Genomic DNA, 18,719 nt, shown 5'->3' with positions numbered 1-18,719 from the left:
CTAAGGACTCGATGCGTTAGCAGTATCCTCATCTGTTCTGATTAGGTAAATTTCGAGATCAAAATTTCTTTTAGGGGGTAGAGTTGTAACTCCCTGACTTTCTTATTTCTGTTTTTGTAAGTATTTGACACAAGTGTGTATCTCTTCTAGTGGCTAAGTGTTCTAAGGTGTGTGTGTAAGGTCTGGAGTTTAAGTATCACCTTTGGCAATTTTAGTTTTTTTTTTGTCCAAGCCCTACCCTTGTTCAATGGGATTTTATAAAATTTTCTATTAGTTCATATCAGAATGAGCTTGGTGGTCCGAGTGGTAAGGGTGTTGGTGTCTTGGAGGTCCTGTGTTCGAATCCCTGTGCGAGCGCGGGTATTAATTTTTGCTCTGCTAACTGATAGAGTTTCGGTCATATTGAAAGTTTGAGAGAGTGGGTTAGTGGGAAAAAAATATCGGATATGGGGGTTATCAGTATTGGTTTCATTTCTTTTTGCTAAAAAAATTCTCTCATTTCTCCTAAGAAAAAAGTTGACGTTAGTCCTCTACTTCTCTGCTGTTTTCTTCTTCCTATTCCCCTTTCGGTTTCATTTCCTTTTTGTCGACCGTCACATTTTCATTCTCATTATTTCAATTTTCATTGCACGTTCTAGTAAATAGGGCTTTGCTATTCTATAACTTGTGCTTTTTCTAATGTTGATTGGGGTTATACGATTGTTTTGGCAGCAACGAATTATGAAGATCGTGATTCTACTCTTGCAGAATCGTAGTTAATAATTCGGAGTGTTGGGGTAAGCAATAAGTGCTTCATTTTAGCTATGGTTGGTTTTGAGTTTTTAGTTTAATCGTGTTTTAAGACTGATTTTGAGCGTTGATATGTCGACTCTTAGGTTCTAGAGGGCTCAGGATAGTTTTTGCATCAAAACGTTACCAGGTGTGTACTCAAAATACAGAAAACGAGGCTTCGGTAAAGGCTGAAAAAAGAATCTGTCAATTCCACATGGGCATGTGGTCGCCTGTGTAGATTGCTGTGTGTGAAACATGGCCGTGTGGTCGATGAAGGTATAGCCGTGTGCAGCATACGGCCGTGTGGTGGCTTAAGTGTGGCTGTGTGGGCCACACGGGCGCGTGGGCCAGCACGGACATGTTACACGGGCGTGTGGAATTTGGGTCAAGCCGTGTGGGCCACACAAGTAAAGGCCAAATTAGGCGTGTGGGCCCACACGGGTAGGCCACACGGGCATATGAGCCCATAATTTTGAAATTTTCCCTATGGTCTCACGGGTCACTCCGATCGACTATAGGCCTACTGTAGGGTCAGTAAGGGCTATTAAACCCCTATTTGTATGTTGTGATGTTCTGATAGATTGATCTGAGTAGGATATTGTGTGTATGCCTAATTGTACTGCTATACGTATAATTGTTATCTGTATATAAGCATGTTGAGAATGTGTAAACTATTATATCTACATCTAATTTTTTGTATCTGTTGTTGGGGTAGGTTTGTATATAAGGAGGAAGTAATCTGTTCGGTGTTGATCGCCTATATTCTGGCAGCTCGACTGCATATATTCTGATATGTGTCTTAATGGAACAATGTGGTGTGTAGGGATGGGTGGGAGTTTGAAACCCCACATGGTGTGTAACGCCTGCACTGAGACCGTCACGAGTCGAACACGAGGTGTTAATGACTTAATTCATTACTTAAACAGCTCAAACAATTTATTTTTAAAATTTTCAGTCAAGCTAACAATCTGCGTCATAGTCGCTTAAAAATTAATATCTTGAGTTACGAAACTCAAAATCCAATTATGTAAATTTTCCCTGAAACTAAACTCATATATCTATTTGCTAATTTCTTTCTAGAAGTTTTGGTTGAGCAAATTAGTACAGTATATCCAATCATGCTCTGACTTCTGTGTATTACGAATCAGATATCTCCATGTACAGAGTTTCAATGACTATGATGTTTATTTCTAATAAAACTAGACTCAATAAGGAATCTTTACATATAAATCATGACTTATAATTATCTTTTAACAATTTATGGTGAATTTCAAAAGTCAGAACAGGGGATCCAGAAATCGCTCTGGCCCTGTTTCAAAACAATTTAAACATCTCATAAAATATAACTTATATACCTGTTTTGTTCCATCCATATGAAAATAGACTCATAATTCTTCAATTCCATATTTTATTCACCATATAATTGTATATATACTATTTTAATGATTTTTCAAACTCACGCCATCGCCATTGTTCTAATCTATTTTATGGTAAATTTTACCTATTTCATGTTTTCCATGGATTAGCTAGTAATTTAGCATACATAACACCAATATGATCATGATTAGCCATTCCAATGGCTAATCATTTCAAGCATTTCCATACCACTCAATAACAATATCATACGACCATATATACAAAATGATTATAATGCTATACATGCCATACTCAAAATATGCAAGCCATTATGCCAAGATGGTATACTTGATATAGTGTGAGCATGCCTCCGACTCGCTCCCGATTTCCAAGCTGGCTTGTCAACACTACAAGGAATGAAAAGGAGGAAGTAAGCATAAATGCTTAGTAAGCTCACATGCAAAGAGCAAGTAACATAAATATATAAGCAAACATAAAACATCATTTGCATAATCATCACCGAGACATTCATATCACATTTTCATTTATCATCTTACCATATTGTTGTTATATCGAGTTTTCAACCCGAGGGTTAAGTACATACCTGTTCAAAGTATTCATTTCACAACACTTACTAATACGTCCCTTTCATCTCAAGTATTCCTCCATTTGAGTAGAATTTTACCCGCTGAACACATCTAATATAATTCAATACATGGAAAGTTTGCACATAAGTGCCACATATGTAGCCAAGCTACCATGTAACCCGCCCATAAGTGAACTCGGACTCAACTCAACGAGCTCAAGCGTTCAGATCCATAAGTGAACTCGGACTCAACTCAACGAGCTCGGATGCCTAGTTACATCTCTCGAACTTGGACTCAACTCAACGAGTTCGGACATTCGCATCCATAAGTGAACTCGGACTAACTCAACGAGTTCGGATGCCCAAACATCCTAGTGACATGTCACTTGTATCCTAATCTATTCCTAAGGTTCAAACGCGCTTTTCCTCAATCACACATCTTTGCCATCTTCCACGGAATATCGAAATTGATACTTCAAAGATAGTTCATACTCATCAAGTAATTCACATAATTACATATTATTCAACAATAACCACAAAGCATAATATTTCATGATAATAATCAGCATCATATCATATAAACAACATTAAATTGCTTAAAATGACAATTATGTTACTACATTTACACATGAACTTACCTCGTATGCGAAAATGGCTACTTTTACCATTTCGTCCACAACTTGGTATTTTCCCCATTTTAGCCCGAATTTTAGTTTTCCTTGCTCTATCATTTAAAATAGAGTCTAATTAGGACTCACATTATTCAAATTGACCCAAAATCATATTTTGGCAAAATTACAGTTTTGCCCCTAAACTTTTGCATATTTACACTTTTGCCCCAAAGCTCGTAAATTAAACTTCAGTCTATTTTCTTTTGTTTTATGACATTCTGATAATTTTTCCCTTCTATGGCAACATCAAATTCTCACTCTAACATGTACTTATGACTATTAGATATTTTTACCGATTAAGCCCTTTTTCTAGTTTTCGCTTAAAACCGAGTAGCACAAGTTGTCTAACATAATTTAAAACCTCATATTCTATCATAAAACACCAAAATACACAAATTTCACCTATGGGTATTTTTCCAAATATAAACCCTAGGTTAAATTATTGCTAGCATAAGCTAAATCGAGCTACCGGGACTCCAAAAACGTAAAAATCATTAAAAACGAGGCTAGAACGGACTTACAATTGAGCTTGGAAGCTTGAAAAACCCTAGACATGGTTTCTCCTTGCTATATTCGGCCATGGGGTTGAAGATGAGCAAAATTGGCTTTTAATTTTGTATTTTAATTCATTTTACCCCTAAATGACCAAATTGCCCTTACTACTAAACTTACCAAAAATTCCATCCATGTCCAATTTTTGTCTATAGACTTAGAAATTGGTAAAATTGATATTTAAGACCTCCTAATTAATATTTCAAAACAATTTCATACTAGAAACTTCTAGAATGCAAGTTTTACAAATTATTCGATTTAGTCCCTAATTTCAATTTAAGCACTTTATGCATAAAATTTCTTCACGAAATTTTCACACAATCATGCAATCATATCATAGACCTAAAAATAATCATCAAAATAATTATTTCTATCTCGAATTTTGTGGTCACGAAACCACTATTCCGACTAGGCCCAAAATCAGGATATTACAACTCTCCCCCTTTAGGGATTTTCGTCCCTAAAATCTTACCGTAAAAGTGGTCTTCACTTTTAATCTCATATTCGGTGTCAAGAACTTTCACTTAGGCTGTACCTCCAATACATCTCTTTAATTTCTCATATGATCCGAAAGCTTACGCCTCAACTCTCAACTGTTTTAAATTTTCAACCCTTCTCGCTTCCCATGATATCATGACATAAAATCCAGATCTCAACTTGATTTAATGGAGACCGGAATTCCAAGAAATCCAACAATCAAAGAGACCTGAAATTCCATGAATCTGATGAGTAGGAATTCATTCAATACATATATGATTTATAGATTTCGCCAAACATTTAACAATAGGATACATCACATTTTCCTCTTTCTGCCATGGAAATATTTCTGATATGGCCTCAAGAATAATCCTTCTCATTTCCATCCCAATATCAACACTGACAAGGATAATTTTGATAGATCCCAATGTTCGGCTTTAACCCCTTTAACAACTCGATTTTATGTAACATCGAATGCTCTAAACTATCACATTACCTCACCGTCTTGAAACACATCACAATTCATACAACAAGACATTACCGAAAGTCGAAGTCTTTACTCAATGTAGACTAGTCTAGTTCGACGCTTTTGCTACCAATATTCTCATCTATCCAAACTTTGTCAACATGTAATAAACTTTTCAGCTTTCACAAGACGAAAACCTTATCATTCGTAGTGATTTTAACTAATATCCAACTCTTTCTAATAAATATACACTTCTCGCTCGGACTATTTACTCTTTTATCCGCAAAAATGAAATTATATTATCGACTTGAAAAAATAATCCCGACATAATTGTCACATGAAATCTTTCAAATAAACAATTCACCATGCCGATCGAAACTCGCGCTTTTATCACCTATGCCTTTATCGATGTCAAATCCTTATATAGAAATTAGAAAAATCCCAATACTAAAATCACCACATTACCAAGATCAAATTAAAAGTATATTCATATTTGACATGATTATCATGAGTCAAGAACGACTTGAACATGAGTCTTAATTGACAAATTATAGAACAAAGATAACAAGAAAACCGAATAAAGAAATCCAAGATAGAGAAACCTGAATAAAGAAATCCGAATAAAGAGATCCGGGATAAAGAAACCCAAGATATGATACTATGCTTTGGAGAATCGAAAACCAAACTCATAGAGAAAATACGAAATTCCCGATAATTCTTCAAAGAAAGAAAGTCCAAAAGAAAACATCATTTAATCCCACCGAATCAAATATAACAAGAACAATATATCTTCCCATACATATATATCGATGAAGCATCAAGTAGAAGAAATAGAAACATAATATCTTACGATTCTCTCATCAATTCTTATCGATTTAAATGAAATAGAATACCGATGAAATAGAGCAATATAAATTATAAACCAGTCAGACTACCAATGCTTTCATCCAACACCGAATTAGAAGACATTCCCATATAACAAGAATTTCTTCGAAGATCAATAGCCATAGAAATATTTCGAGAACGGGTAAACACATAGAACATCTCAAAAGAGATCGCTAAATCTGTCCAGTCATAACTGTCACACTCAGATAGTTCACATTTCAAATATCATTTCCCCAACTAGTTCTGCCATCACAAATTTCATATTAAACCATTCACTAAAGAAGGTCAGTTCTGAATAAATTTTTGATTTACACTTTTCTCGACCTTGTACCTGAGTAATTCGATTTACCAAAGAGAATTTCCTTCTTTAACTGGGACAGTGCATAATTCCAATAATCTTTATATCAATCCAATACTTTACTGACTTTGACTTTACTTATCAGCTCATTTTCAATCTCTGATCATACTTATAATTATTCTATCTCTGAACTCTTTGGGTTCTCAATCGGAAACTTATTCAATACAAGTCTCATGAAATTCCATTATAAGTACCACTTCGGTAAGGGGGAGGGGTTGTCGGACCTCTGACTCGACTTTCTTATACATACACATATGACACAACTTCCATCATCATAGCAACATCATCAAAATCATGTCATTCATTCAGGCAATGCAACATTCATGTTGGCTTACATCAATTTTCCTATTGTCCCATTTAGACAATATACTTATGCATACATTCTATGTTTTCTAGATAGCTTTACTTATCCATTCATTTAATTAAATTAATTCATGCTCATGACATCATATAAGGCCAAACAAACATAGATATTTGCATCACAATCACAACTTTCATTTCGTGCATCATCATGTACATATCATTACAATCATATAATTCACCCAACAATTTAACATAGATAAGTTCATTTCATTATAATCCTTTATCTCATAAAATTGTATATCATTAACATTCATCAACATTCAACGTCCAATCAAGACAAGGACATTTTCATTCATATCATGATATTATGACCTTTATTCATACCTCTACTACTTTCTATTTATTCCGTTCATCTTATCAAGTAAGCCACATACACTACATCGTATGAGCATTAAGCAAATATGGATATTTATCACATATGTATCATAAACTTTTATTCATACTTTTTTGAACCGAGACTTATCATAATCATAATTTTACTCAAATACCTTCACATAACATTGAACATGGTCGGCACAGCTCGGTTGGAGAGTACCCTGTCTAAATAAGACGGTACTCATACGCGTCGGAAGACATCACACTATCACAGATCAGTGGCATGTATAGCTAAACTTTTACACATGCTAGGTTAGTCCGAGAACCGACTAAACCTACTCTGATACCACCAAATGTAACGCCCCGTACCTGAGACCGTGCTGGAGTCAAACACGAGGTGTTAACAGACTTAATTCATTACTTAAACAACTCAAACAATTTATTTTTAAAATTTTCAGTCAAGCTAACAATCTGTGTCATAGTCGCTTACAAATTCATATCTTGAGTTACGAAACTTGAAATCCAATTCTGTAAATTTTCCCTGAAACTATACTCATATATCTATTTACTAATTTTTTTCTAGAATTTTTAGTCAAGCCAATTAGTACAGTTTATTAGTTAAAGTCTCCCCTATTTCAGGGTTCGACTGCTCTAACCTCTGTGTATTACGAATCAAATATCTCCCTGTACAGAGTTTCAATGACTATTCCGTTTATTTCTAATAAAACTAGACTCAATAAGGAATCTGTACATATAAATCATGACTTATAATTATCTTTGAACAATTTATGGTGAATTTCCAAATTCAGAATAGGGGATCCAGAAATCGCTCTGGCCCTGTTTCACAAAAATTTAAACATCTCATAAAATATAACTCATATACCTGTTTTGTTCCATCCATATGAAAATAGACTCATAATTGTTCAATTCCATATTTTATTCAACATCTAATTGTATCTCTACTATTTTTAATGATTTTTCAAACTCACGTCACTGCTGCTGTCTGAATCTATTTTATGGTAAATTTTACCTATTTCATGTTTTCCATGGATTAGCTAGTAATTTAGCATGCATAACACCAAATATGATCATGATTAGCCATTCCAATGGCTAATCATTTCCAAGCATTTCCATACCACTCAATAACAATATCATAAGACCATATATACAAAATGATTATAATGCTATACATGCCATACTCAAAATATGCAAGCCATTATGCCAAGATGGTATACGAATATAGTGTGAGCATGCCTCCGACCGTTCCCGATTTCCGAGCTGGCTTGTCAACACTACAAGGAATGAAAAGGAGGAAGTAAGAATAAATGCTTAGTAAGCTCACATGCAAATAGCAAGTAACACAACTATATAAGCAAACATAAAACATCATTTGCATAATCATCACCGAGACATTCATATCACATTTTCATTTATCGTCTTACCATATTGTTGTTATATCGAGTTTTCAACCCGAGGGTTAAGTACATACCTGTTCAAAGTATTCATTTCACAATGCTTACCAATACGTCCATTTCATCTCGAGTATTCCTCCATTTGAGTAGAATTTTACCCGTTGAACACATCGGAATATAATTCGGATACATGGAAAGTTTGCACATAAGTGCCACATATGTAGCCAAGCTACCATGTAACCCGCCCATAAGTGAACTCGGACTCAACTCAACGAGCTCGGGCGTTCGCATCCATAAGTGAACTCGGACTCAACTCAATGAGCTCGGATGCCTAGTTACATCTCTCGAACTCGGACTCAACTCAACGAGTTCGGACATTCGCATCCACAAGTGAACTCAGACTCAACTCAACGAGTTCGGATGCCCAAACATCCTAGTGACATGTCACTTGTATCCTAATCTATTCCTAAGGTTCAAACGGGCGTTTTCCTCAATCACACATCTTTGCCATCTTCCACGGAATATCGAAATTGATACTTCGGTGATAGTTCATACTCATCAAGTAATTCACATAATTACATATTATTCAACAATAACCACAAAGCATAATATTTCATGATAATAATCAGCATCATATCATATAAACAACATTAAATTGCTTAAAATGACAATTATGTTACTACATTTACACATGAACTTACCTCGTATGCGAAAATGGCTACTTTTACCATTTCGTCCACAACTTGGTATTTTCCCCATTTTAGCCCGAATTTTAGTTTTCCTTGCTCTATCATTTAAAATATAGTCTAATTAGGACTCACATTATTCAAATTGACCCAAAATCATGTTTTGGAAAAATTACAGTTTTGCCCCTAAACTTTTGCATATTTACACTTTTGCCCCAAAGCTCGTAAATTAAACTTCAGCCTATTTTCTCATGTTTTATGACATTCTGATCATTTTTCCCTTCTATGGCAACATCAAATTCTCACTCTAACATGTACTTATGACTATTAGGTATTTTTACCGATTAAGCCCTTTTTCTAGTTTTCGCTTAAAACCGAGTAGCACAAGTTGTCTAACATAATTTAAAACCTCATATTATATCATAAAACACCAAAATACACAAATTTCACCTATGGGTATTTTTCCAAATATAAACCCTAGGTTAAATTATTGCTAGCATAAGCTAAATCGAGCTACCGGGACTCTAAAAACGTAAAAATCATTAAAAACGAGGCTAGAACGGACTTACAATCAAGATTGGAAGCTTGAAAAACCCTATCCATGGTTTCTCCTTGCTATATTTGGCCATGGGGTTGAAGATGAGAAAAATTGGCTTTTAATTTTGTATTTTAATTCATTTTACCCCTAAATGACCAAAATGCCCTTACTACTAAACTTTCCAAAAATTCCATCCATGTCCAATTTTTGTCTATAGACTTAGAAATTGGTAAAATTGATATTTAATACCTCCTAATTAATATTTCAAAACAATTTCATACTAGAAATTTCTAGAATGCAAGTTTTACAAATTATTCGATTTAGTCCCTAATTTCAATTTAAGCACTTTATGCATAAAATTTCTTCACGAAATTTTCACACAATCATGAAATCATATCATAGATCTCAAAATAATCATAAAATAATTATTTCTATCTCGAATTTTGTGGTCACGAAACCACTATTCCGACTAGTCCCAAAATCAGGATATTACATGGTGTGATGGGATGGTCAAAGATGGTGTGTAGAGGATGGGGGTAGGATTTATGCATATCTGCTTCTGTAATATGAATCTAGATCTGATACTGAATCTGTAACTGTATCTGTTTCTGACTAGGCATATAATTCTAAATGTTTGTATGATTAATTCTGCTAGGTTACACACTAAGTTGTCGTAAACTCACACTTGTTTTCTTTTTTGTCAAGTAATCCACAGACTTAGGCGGATTGGTGCGACAGAGCCTCTCAGTGACCACGAGTTCATAAACCAGTTATGTTATATTTTTTATGTTAAAAATTATTTCTAGTCTTTTGTAACAATTGGACTCTCCAGACTTTTTGGTTAAATTTCTTTTGGATTTGGATTTCCGTTTTAGTACTTAATTTGTGACTGATGTATAAAAACTATAGTTTCTAATAAAACAAAAGTTTTCTAAAAATACGAACTAACTTCTTGAATCATAACATTTTCGGAAGCTTCCGCTATAAAACATGTTTTAAAGCTAACTAATTAATTGGATAAATGGTTTGACAATGGATAAAGGCAAATAAGAGTTTTAAAACTGAAATGGTTTTAACGAGGAGAGTTCGATGTCAAAACCCATTCTTTGTGACACATTCTGATTTACCCATTGTGTTTAAGCCTGGTTTGGGGTGTTACATTTACCTTGTGTGATGTTCATTGAATCTAGATAAGATGAAGAACACCCATTTGTTCTATCTTTTTATTCTTTTCCTTTTCATTACCATTCCCTCCTTAACGCCTCTCTTTTCTCTCCTCCACCCTTTTTGCATCACCTTGAACCGCCGTTATTTTGATTTTGGCCTCATTTACTCCACTGCTAGCCTCTACCATTCGACCTAAACACCACCACTCCATCACCCATCCTTCTCTTCTCTTATTCTTTTTGTTCCACCACCGCCCTTAGCGCCACCCTCCACCACCACACAACTTCTCTTTTTTTTTCTCTCTCTTCTCCTTTTTCCTCTTTTAAGTGAGTAACAGAATCCATATTCTTTTATTCTCTTTCGCCGAACCTCTGCCTCTGTCGCCAGGCCATCGTCGCTGTCGTAGCATCACCGTCAACGGTTGAGATTCTTCCTCCTTTCTTTTTCAATTTCCAATATTTGTTATTATTTTTAGTTATAAAAAATTCTGCATTATTTATTTTTAATTAATTTTTAATTCTAAACTTTTTCATGGAATTATTTTCAAAAATTGTCCTTCTTTTTAGATCCTCCTTTCCTCTCTAATTCATATTCAATATGATCTATTGATCCTTCTGTTCCAATCATGATAGTGTAAGTGTAAGGGTTGTGTAGAAATATTTTTCTCCTCCCTATTTTATTCTCTTGGCTGAATGTTTTTGAGGGCCTTAGTGAATTATTTGTCAAGTATTAACATCTCGTATGTCATGTTTATGGAAGGGCATATCGAAGCCAACTCGAGAGACCATTAACGTGGGAATCGAAATCACTAATACGAGTGATTATTTCTAAGGGTAAGTGTTAATGTAAATTGATACTAACTATTGTGTCAACCTTAATAATGATCATCCTTAACGTAAGATCACCATTTGTTGTTTGATTAGGTAATCTAATCGTTATATCCACATGTGAGAGTTCTTATAGAATTGTTGCCCATCGGATCTACGATCAAGTGTGGGTTTTAACATTAAAAAAAAATAAACCTATTTTTTATATTATTAAAATTATTATTTAAATTATGTTTGATGAGGATACTTTATGTATCCATTAAAAGAGATAAAACCTATCATTATGGACTATGTCAAGTAAGTGATTCGAAACCATTAATTTTTGTGATATGTATGATGTGTGATTTGTTGATTATTAATGATATGAAATTATGAAAATCTCATTTTCATGTTATTTGATCTTATGGCATATGTGGTTTTTGCATGATTTATAAAATGTGAAATTTTGGTACCATGTGTACATATGTGATTTGCATGTTAAATATGTCTATGTGATTTTAAGTGATTTTGGTCATATCACATGCATGGGGTGGGATTTATCTGAGATTTTGGTGGCTTGTCCATGATTTTGATTATTGGTAGTTTATCTACAATTTTGGTGGCTTGTCCACAATTTTGATTATTGGCAGTTTATCTGTATTACTGTGACAATGTTCACAATTTGGTGTGTTATTGGATGGACGAGTTTTGGGGAACTTGATTTTGGTGTGTAGTAGAGATGAGTAGGACTGTTTTCATAAAATCTGCATCGTTTTACAAAATGTGCATTGACTTGATCATGTATAGTATAAGTGTAAAATATTGAGTTATATGAATTTGATATGATTATTATGATTGTATAACGTGTATGTTTATATGTATGTGATTGCGTTTATGTTAATCTCACAGTAAGCTTTATAGCTCATCCCTTATAGTTTCCTGATGTTACATATAACCTCGAGGTTAGGATTCGACGGAGGCATTTGGAGGAGCTTCTTGGAATTCTTTTTAAATTAAAGTAATTCTTATTTTGATATTTTGGGTTTGTAATCAGTTTGGGTTGGACTATGGCATGAGACTTTATTTTAGGGATTTTTCATTCTGATTTGCATAAATTGCTTGCATGATATTATATTTTAAAAACTGCATAAATTAGTATTTGATAAGATTTCGCTTGAAACTCGATTTCTAAAATAGAATTTGTCAATAACACATTTTTCCGCTCCATTTATAAAAAATGAGTTTTTAATAAAATTAGACTTAGTTTTCAAAATTATTAATGTTTACAAATGGGTTTTCTAAAGACATTTGATTTATGAATTTTCTAAAGACAAATTATTTAGAAGTATGATTGCACGATTTTTATGAAATTAAAATAAATGCTTTATTTCATTTGTTTTGAAGTGATAAGCCAATAGTTTTAAATTTTTTTTCAAAATTCTGAAAATTTATTTCAGTCATTTTCATAGGCAAATGGTTTTTGAAACAAGATTGAAAATAAAATTGAACATTCAATTTTACTAGTTTTGAACGAACTATGCAAATGGTTTAACAAAAGTATGTTTGAAACCACGAAAGTTTTTCTAGGCCATTGCAGTGGCCAATGTAGCTTTCCCAATCTGGCCATAATGACTGGGCCAGGTTTTAGGTGTTACTTCATGCCCAAGTAATTTAGGGTATTTTCATCCGCGCAATCAAATTTTATACAAAGATCTAAGACGTGTCGAAGACCTAATTTGGGCTTCCAACACTTCTATAAATAAGACATTTGGGCTTTGATGTAATGAAGTCATCGTTGATGACTTCAAAAACCCTAATAGTTTAGTAGTAGATTTAGATTATTTTCTTTTCAATTTTTCATAACTCTTTTGTTTTCCTATTGAAATCAGTTTTGATTCAAGAGTTTATTCATTTAATTAAAGTATTTCAGTTCACTTTCTTTTGCATTCTATTTATTTCTTTATTTCAGTCTAGAGATTTACTACTTCATTTCTTATTCGATATTCAGTCCATAATTATTCAATTCTTTTTTTCTTCCGAACCAATTGTGTTCTTTACATGATTCATTCAATCGAGATAGAGATTATGAATAACATGAGATTAACGAGTGGATAAGGATGTGATTAATGGAGGATTTAGGGTTTACTGAGAGGGATTAGTTGGTATGAATTACGTGTGCTTAAACTACTAGGATTGACAACCCTAGAAAGTTACCGTAGGCTAGATGAGGTCTAGAGATAATTCGAACTAAGTAAATTGTAATTTCTCCTGGTTGAGAAAGTGAGGTCGGGAGATAAACGAGTATCAACCAACCGATTAGTTAATTAGAGGCCAGAGGTAATAATTGGTTACCTAATCCAAAGTTAGTTACAGACCTTGAAGCGAGTTAATTTTCCTGGTTGGTTTATTGATTTTTAAGTCATTTGTTTATTTTCTTATTTATTTATTTTCATTATTTATTTTTATCTCACTTATCTATTTTATGGTTTATCGTAATATATGAATTAATTACTACTATTTTAGACTTAATATTGTAAAAGTGTTTTTATTATTTATTCCATCCTCCTTTGGGTACGATCCTCGGAATACTTCCAAGTATTTCGTTGTACAAATTATATTACAATTTGACTTGTGCACTTGCAGACATCGTCGTTCTTAATTCTTATTTATTTTTGGTATTATATTTTTATTATAAACGACAATTCGTTTATAGGAGGTCAAGTTGTTAGCGCTGTTGCTGGGAGGTTTCGACAATAAATTTTGAAATAATTTTTTTTTTTACAATCAATAAGATAAGTAGGAATGTTAGGACCTATGGATATGATATTTATTTTATGTTTACTTTTTTTTATTTCTATTTTTATTTTCTTTTCAGGTAGTGTATGACTCGAAGCTCCAACACTCCAATCGAACGTTACCTAAACCCAGAGTAATTACTTAGGCGCAATCATCAGCGATGAACATTGGTCCTCCCACGATAATTAATTTACCTCAAGGAAATCTATTATTTGAGGACCCACAAGAGTAAAAAGGAAATAATCGGGAAGAAGTCTCAATGGCTCAGCAAACGTTGTGTGAGTACGCCCTATGTAAAACCCCTTACCAGGTTCAATTATCAAACTCGAGTAATGGGATGCTACAACAAATACCAAACACTTTTCATACAATTTATTTATATAATTCTCAAATAAATATTAAATAATCACACACAAACATGTATCATTATATATATTAATCCATAGATATTGAGTATATGGAAGCCTAAAAATAATTTGGTACTGAACATGGATTAAATCGAATAAGAAACAACATAGAAGGAAAAATCTGCATACAGGGGACACACGGTCGTGTACAAAACTCAGCCCGTGTGTGAAGAACAACACGGTCATGTTGCTAAACTATGTACAAGAGTCATGCTCGTATGTGAGAGGGTACATGGCCGTGTGGATAGGTCACACAACCGTGTGAGCAACCCACGTAACTCTCTGTGCTTGTGTATACTAAAATCGCTTAAAATTTTACAAACTAAATAGTTGTGCTAAGAGCCCATGTATGGCAAACAGTCGTATGCCATGTTGTGTGTACCTGGAAAATGCCTTTCAAAACAAGAAATTTACCTATGAAACACTTATGCCACCAGCTATCCTTTAAGCCATAATTTAACCTATTTAAAAGCATTTAATTCAAATCAAAATCATCGTTTTAAGCAACCATCCTAAGTGTCTAACTAGCCAAATGACCACATTCATTCATGCCAATATACCTTTAATGGTACTTCAAATATTCAAGCCAATCTTGAACATATTCAACTTTATAGCCATTCCGCATTTGATTCTCATTTTATCTTAATAACCTAGATACAAAAACAACCAAAACCTTTAAGTAAAACATAAGTATAAAAATGACTTTTACTAATCCCATACTAAGACATAATCTAGGCATATCATGAATCAAACCAAATCCAAGCATCAACCAAACATAGTGCCTAACATATACCACTTCGTCCATGAAGACATTAAGCAAATAACATTAAGCAAATAACTAAAACAACATCAAGCTATCAACAAAGTGATCATTGCCATCACATTTATACATATTTACATAACCTTTAAGAGCCAACGTAACTCAAAATGACCATAAGAAGTATATCACATCCTAGGTACATGTCAAGACCAAAAAGAACCATTCACCAACACTTGTGTTCGGGATTTTCGCTGGATGCTGAGTTGATGATCGAGTTGATAAGTACCTAACATGCGTATGGAAAAACAAAATCGTATGCTGATTATAACTTTGTGGTATTTATATAATCCAAACATTTAAAACATAATATAAGTCATAATGATGAACAAACTTAAGAAAAATAATAAGCAATATGAAAAGGCACATTTCATCTCAATTTCTCATTTCAAGTCTTCATTGAACACATACAATCAATATTTATAGTGTAGCCCACTATTTCATATTCCAATTTCATATTTCATTTCCTTCAATAACATTTATTATTTCAATAGCATTGCCATTACCATATCATTTTCCATTTTAAAATCATTGTCTCAATTTCATCATTTATTTCCCCTATTAACACGACTTGGATTCATACGGATACACAAATCCAATCAACACACCAAATTGGCACTTGGTGCCTGATGGATAAATCCATAATAATGAATTGCACACTGCGCTAGTCGGTAAAACTGACAAATTGATGTGCCCAACACTGGTCGGTATAACTGACAAATGGAGTGCCTAGCACTCCTCGACACGTAGTCGTAAAACCCTGAACTTTTTCTATCCTATGACATGCCAATTATACCCGACCCTGTCCAAACAATTAATAGGTTAACATATTTATCGATTCAATCATAAACCAAAACTTCAATCCTTTAACACAATTTCATCAATCTAATAATTCAATCATATATATTTATATACATAGCCACATATTTCATTTCCATTTCAACATCAATTTCACATATTAAATAATATTCAATATTTCCACATCTATTCAATATAATCCTTAACACAATTAACAAATTCAACCACTTTAAAATATATCTCACCGAAACAAATTTTATAGCTTGCCTTATAACTTACCATGCAATGCAATATACAAATGCAACAATTGAAATAGTTCAGATTATAGAAATACAAACTATAAACTCTGAGCTATTAATCGACGACCTTGTCTTTTCCTTTCCTTCTTAATGATTCTGGGTCGATGTTAGCTACATATTAAATATAGGACTTTGTACTAGCTGGGATATTTTGAGCCATAGTGGCTAGGATGATGGATTTGTATAGTGTTTGCCTTTTTTTTGACATTGTTTGTTGGCTCTTTTGTAGTAGCTTTGCTACTTCTTAGGTAATAAAACTTCAATTATCCAAAAAAAAAAATGAGAAGTAATTTTTTTATTGGAAATATGAAAATATACTTGACACAATCGTGCCTTTTTTTTAAGGAAATGAATTATATAGGTATCAATAAATGTAAGTATAACTATCATATATCAACAAGTATGAGTACATGTTGAAGCAATTACAAGATAGAACTAAATTATTACAACAAGATGGACGTAGAATCGAAAATAATCTATACTAAAACCCACACATACACAAATGTTCATGACAATTTTTACATGCTTTTGAATGAAGCAAACTAGTTTCAAATTTGAAATAATGTATTTCACATGGCCAAAGTTATACCGTAGTTATAAATAATTAACCAAAACAATGCAAATAACCCTTAAAAGTTAAATTTTTCTTGTAATCCAACCACCCTAAAACCAATGTAAAACCCCATCAAGAAAAATATAAAAACCTAACCATGGTTCAAAGCACAAATCCTAACAGGCTCAATTGGGCAAATCATATAGGAGATGAAGAAAACATCAGTGACCTTGCCTTTTCCCCTTTCCTTCCATGCCAAGTCATTGGCCTTGATAAGAAAAAGGATAAATAAAGTGATAAAGTACAAGTTGAATGAATATCATAACAAGGTTATTAAGGTTACATCCACCTTGCATGTTCACATCAAGATGAGTAAGAGAGCCAATGAGAAAAAGTCATTGGCTAAAGTCTGGTGATGCAATGGATAATGATAAAGTTAGTAGAAGGCTTACTTGTGTTTCAAGAAAGGACCTTTTTGCATGAAATGAAAGGTTGAAACTTTTTTTCTTGTCCTTGTTTGTGTGTTATTGGTTTATTTGCAACTTTGAGGTTTACTTTCAAGAAAGATAAGACCTTTCAGGTTTTCTTTTGTTTGATATAAATGTGTTAAATTGTCTGATTCTTTTCGTTTTTGGATGAAAATTTTATTTTGTTAGTATAGTTACTTGTCTCTGAAGATTGTATTTTTGGATTATATTACATTGATGTTTAAAGTCCTCTTTGTCAATAGTTTCTTTTCTCAACATTTAATCATTCATAGGGAAAGAGATAGAAGAAAGTAAAGTTAGGGGAGATGATTTAGACCAACTAGGAAGAAAATGAGGCTTCCTTGTATTGTGTAGGACTTGTGGCAAAAATGGTGACCACTTTACTTCTTGGTGCCCTTACGAGGACTTTGCACCCCAAAACTGAACCATTGAAATATGAAAGGCCTTCTTCAATAGATGGGGCTTATGCTTCTCCTAAAGCCAACATCAACAATTGTATTTCTTCAAGGTGCAGGAAGGAACAACATTCAGTGAGGGTCACTGTAGATACTTAATTTGGGCTACTGTTTTAGGAAATTATGCTACCAAGTTTGAAACAAGTAGTAGTGTTGTTTCACTTTGTATCTCTTCCAAAGCAACAACTCTTGTTTAGAATAATTGTTGTTTAGAACAATTATGTTCAAAACAGGACTTTAGTTAGAATAGTTGCCATATAGTGTAGTTGTCATTTGGGAATAGCTCTTATTGAGAACAACTAAAATTTGAAACAACTCTTATTTAGAATTATTGCGTTTCAAGAATAGTTATGTTCAGAACAACAACTATTTGGAGCAACTTCTATTTAGAGCAATTGTATTTTTAAGAACAACTATTATTTAGAACAAGCTCTGCCAAGAAAAGAGTCAGTAAAGAACAACTCTTGTTTGGTAGTTGGTAATGCATCACATAAGGTCTGTCCCGATGAGATGCCCTCACTCTATTGAACTCGTGCGCCTAATGGCACTTGGTCTTTCCACAGAGTTAAGAGACAAAACCTTGACCGAGGACAATATTAACCCATTGGGAGTCCATTGATTTTGAGCAAATGACATTTCAAAGACTTCTCTTAAAAAAGTCAACCTTCTCTCAATAGGAAAAAAATATTTTTTAAAA

The sequence above is a fragment of the Gossypium arboreum genome, chromosome 4, assembly GCF_025698485.1.
Source record: "Gossypium arboreum isolate Shixiya-1 chromosome 4, ASM2569848v2, whole genome shotgun sequence".
NCBI classification, from domain to species: domain Eukaryota; kingdom Viridiplantae; phylum Streptophyta; class Magnoliopsida; order Malvales; family Malvaceae; genus Gossypium; species Gossypium arboreum.
Note: the sequence above shows the minus strand (reverse complement) of the source record.